General features: G+C 53.9%; 1 pseudogene; it reads right to left on the bottom strand.

The window, feature by feature from the left end:
• Window positions 1–875: 875 nt before the first annotated feature.
• Window positions 876–3983, bottom strand: LOC142428658 (high mobility group protein B1 pseudogene; annotated as a pseudogene).
• Between the last annotated feature and the right edge of the window lie 310 nt (window positions 3984–4293).

Below are 4293 nucleotides of genomic sequence, written 5' to 3'. Positions count from 1 at the left end.
CCCTAGCCCTGAGTCCTGGGTGCGCTCTTCCGTGGGGCAGGTTCCCCTGAAGGAAGCACCCCCACCCCCAGCCCCGCCAGGCCCTCCGTCCGTCCCGGGCCGTGGCTCCGTGCCTGTCAGTCTGTCGGGGCTCACCCCCAAAAGTCTGAGGCTCCACCCCAGAGACGAGAATGGAGGCCCTCATTATAAACTGCTTTCTCGCCGCCCCGGCAAGAGTGAATAATTTATGTACAAGGCGGAGGAGACAATAAATCAGCGGCAATGATTAACACGAGCTATTTCACGTGTGAGAAAGATCTATGGCAGGCGCTGCCAGGTTGCTGGTGATTAATGCAGCCGCTCGCTCGCACCAGCTTCTGGGCCTCGCTATTCAATTATGGGCCCGGAGTGCGTGGGAGGTCCTGGGGACGTTATAGGGGAGGGCTGATGCTGAGGACCGGTGTCGGTGACAACAGGTGGCACTAAAGGGGAGCTGGAGAATGGAGCCATAAGGGGAGTCACTTTGTCTCGGGGTCACCTACCTGGAGCACCAGTGCCCAGTGAAGGAGGCATCCTTAGGAAAAGCTGACTCTCCTGAAGTCAACTGTTGGGTTTCTGAACTGCCCGCCCCCCTCCCCCACGCCACGCTAGAAATGGAGTCATGTCAGCAGGCAGCTGGTGGGGGGGTATACAAATGCTGGGAAAAGTCCCTGTCAGTCACAGAGCCAGGGAGCCTGGACCTGTCCCCACACACCCTAGAGGAGGGCTGGTGGGGAGGGGCAGGCAGGAGGAGAGAAGCATCCATCCTCCCAGCTGACCCAGGAAGCCTCACAGCCCCCCTCCCTGGATTCCCACACTTGAGCCTCCCTCCCTCCAAAGGCTCCAGCTGGCCCCTGTCATGGCCAGGGATTTCCAAAGACCAGTGGCGGCTTTGGGGTTAAGCGATTTCCCCCTGCCCAGCCCTGTCTCCTGTCCAACTCCTTCCTTTCTTCCTCCTCCTCCTCTTTAGTGATCTTCACGTGGTATGTAGGCACCCACTGGGTGCAGGGTTCTTCTGGGAGCTGGTCACGGGAACTCTCTTAGCTAGACTGGGCTGTGGGGAAGGGGAACAAGGGAAGAAGAACCGACACCCCCACCTCCTCCCCACACAAACCCACCCTCGCCCAGCTCCCCCAGCCTAGCTAGGAGCCTGCTCTCAGCTATTCCCCCACAGGGTACTGCCCTGAAGTGAGCAGAGGGACTGGCAGGGAGGGGGAGACATCCTGGCCCTGGTGGGGTTGCAGGGAGGAGGCTGACAAGGGCAAGCTAGCATGTCAGCTGGAGAGAAAACCCCCATCCCCTCTCCTACCCTGGGTCCCAGGCCTTGCCTTAGCAGGGCTGCCTGAAAAGTGGCTCCAACACGGGGTGTGAGTATGGACGTGAGCCTGAGATTCTGAGTGAGCCAGGGACTGGAGCTCGAATCGCTGTGGGCTGAACACCTGTTGTGGCTGAATACCTGTTATGGCCCTGGGATGAGTGTGAGCACCCCTCCAGCAGCCCTGGGCAGGGCGGGCCTTCCAGCCCTGTTTTAGCCAGATTGCCCCAGAACAGCTTTCCCTGGCCCTTAATCCCCTGTTTGCCCCGCTCATCCCCTGGACTCTTTGGAACCCCATTAATGAGCCCTGGCTGCCCCGGGACAAGCCCCAAATTAACCCGACTGCTGACCCTAGCCACGGACACCTGTAATTAGCCCAGGAGTGGTTGAGGCCGAGCAGCCCCAGGGCTGGCTGGGCTGGGTGGGACAGGGAGCCTAATGCCCAGGAATGCTCTCAAATCTGAGCCTGGCTCCAGGGCCCGCCACCCGGCTCACCTCTAATACCACACAAAGCCTCTACCCTAGGCTCCCCAGGGATTACCCGGGCCGCTCAGGAGGGCGGGGGTAGTGGGGAACACGGTGGGCCCCCGATGCTGGGCAAGCCCACCCAGCCAGCGCCGGGATGGGGCAGCCTAAGCGGTCCTCAGACTCCAGGCCTGCGCCCACGATGGCAGCTGCCCAGGGAGGGTCCAAGTCCTGGCTGGCTGCCGCCCCTCCCACTAGTGAACCGGACCCCTCCCCCACCCCGACTTGCTCTGTTTGCTCTGTGCAGTGTGTCCCAGTAGCTGCATCCGCATTAACCCCTGACCCCGGACTGTAACTCTTCCTCTTCTCTGATAACTGTGTTTACCCAGGGGCTTTCTCAGCCAAGGACTCCTTTTCCCTCCTGCCCAGCGTTCACCCAGACTGCACTCCCGTGTGATCACCTGGGAATTCCCCAAAGCAGGAACTTCTAGAAAAATGCTAGCCTGGAGTGGGCCTAGGGGCAGCGAAATTGGCCCGAAGCCAACGACCCTTCATCACCTATATCACGTTCATAATGGAATAGACTGGTGCTACCCTCTTAAGGTAGCAAGATGACAACTCAATGTCCAGAAAACCAAAATCCTCCCTACTGGACCAAGTGTTATTATAATAAGAAACGAAGAAAAGATTGAGGTTGTCAAGGATTTTTTTTTTCTTGCTTGGATCCATGATCAATGTTCATGGAAGCAACAGGCAAGAGATCAAAGGATGCGCTGCATGGGGTAATCTGCTGCCAGAGACCTCTCTATGGTGTTGAAAAGCAAGGAGGTTACTTTAAGGACTAAGGTGCTTCTGACCTAAACCATGTCAGTCCAGCACATGCATGTGAAAGTTGGACCTTGAATAAGGGAGAGCAAAGAAGAATCCCAGGATTTGAATCATGTGCTGTCAGAGAATCTTTTTTAAAAATTGTATTTACTTAGAAGCATTCAGAATGTCAACAAAACAGTTGCAACTTTTTTTGTTTTTGCAATTAGAGTGGTATTCAGTTAACAGAAAAACAATTATTTCATACAAGCTGCATCATAGACAACTGAAGATGAAAAAAATGAAACAAAAAAGAACTACCATCCCCATCTATAACTAATTTGTGCTGTGCACCAGCAAGAACCTGCTTTAAATTTCCATGCCAATTTACAACCCCCATACTGTACCAGGCCAGGTTAGTGGCTATTGAAAAGACCACCAGGACAGGGCTATCTAGAGACACATTCGGTAGTGTGTTAACTATACAAAAAAAAAAAAAAGACACTGTACAGTTTAAAAACAAATCTTACACAGCCTTACATTTAATTTTTTTGTCTTTAAAAGGAGTGAGTTGTGTACAGTGGGGTTAAATGCTTTATTGACAAGGAAAAAAACTGCGCCAGAACCAACTTCTTCATCATCAGCAGCTTTGTCCTCCTCCTCCTCATCTTCGTCCTCCTCCTTCTTTTTCTTGCTTTTCTTGGCCTTGACGACCCCCTCTTTGGCAGCGTCGGGCATCCCTTTAGCCTGGTACGCAGCGATATCCTTTTCATATTTCTCCTTCAGCTCGGCGACCTGCTTCACTTCTCGTCAGGCTGCTGGTCATCGGCCGTAGTGTGACTCCACTTCTCTCCCAACTTCTTCACAACGTCCCTGATGGACAGGCCAGGGTGCTCGCCTTTGATTTGGGGGCGATACTCAGAGCAAAACAAGAAAAAGGCCGAAGGAGGCCTCTTGGGTGCATTGGGATCCTTGAACTTCTTTTTAGTCTCCCCTTTAGGAGGGATATAAGTTTTCATTTCTCTCTCATAACGGGCCTTGTCCGCCTTGGCCATGTCTTCAGACTCCCCTTCTCTTTAGCAGACATGCTCTGCCACCTCTGAGCACGTCTTAGAAAACGCGGAGAAGCTGACAGGCACCGGATGCTTCTTCTTGTGCCCCCCCGGCAAGTTTGCACAACAAATGCACAGGATGACATTTTGCCTCTCGGCTTCTTAGAATCGCCTTTGCCCATGTTGTTATCTTTTTATTTCGTCCGCGAGGCACAGAGTCGCCCAGTGCCATCCGGCTCTGCCTGGCCCGGTGCTGTCTCTATGGAGCTCAATGTACTGCAATGGCTGTGAGAGCGGGAGCCAGACGCAGCCTCCTCACTCTCTCCGCTCTGTCGCTCTCAGAGAATCTTGACAATACCGAGGACTACTCAAAAGAACAAACACATCTGTCTTGGAAGAAGTACAGCCAGAATGCTCCTTAGAAACAATGACAAAGACTTGGTCTCAAGGACTTTGGGCATGTTGTCGGGAGAGACCGGTCCCTGGGAAAGAAGCTCGTGCTTGGTAAAGGAGAGAGGCCACGAAAAAGAGGAAGACTCTCAATGAGATGCACTGCCCCAGTGGCTGCGACCACAGGCTCAAACATAAGGACACTGTGAAGATGGTGTCGGCGTTGTGTTGGCCACAGGGTGGCTA

This window comes from Tenrec ecaudatus, chromosome 16, assembly GCF_050624435.1.
Source record: "Tenrec ecaudatus isolate mTenEca1 chromosome 16, mTenEca1.hap1, whole genome shotgun sequence".
Lineage (NCBI taxonomy): Eukaryota > Metazoa > Chordata > Mammalia > Afrosoricida > Tenrecidae > Tenrec > Tenrec ecaudatus.
Note: the sequence above shows the minus strand (reverse complement) of the source record. Positions and strands in the feature narration are given on the sequence as shown.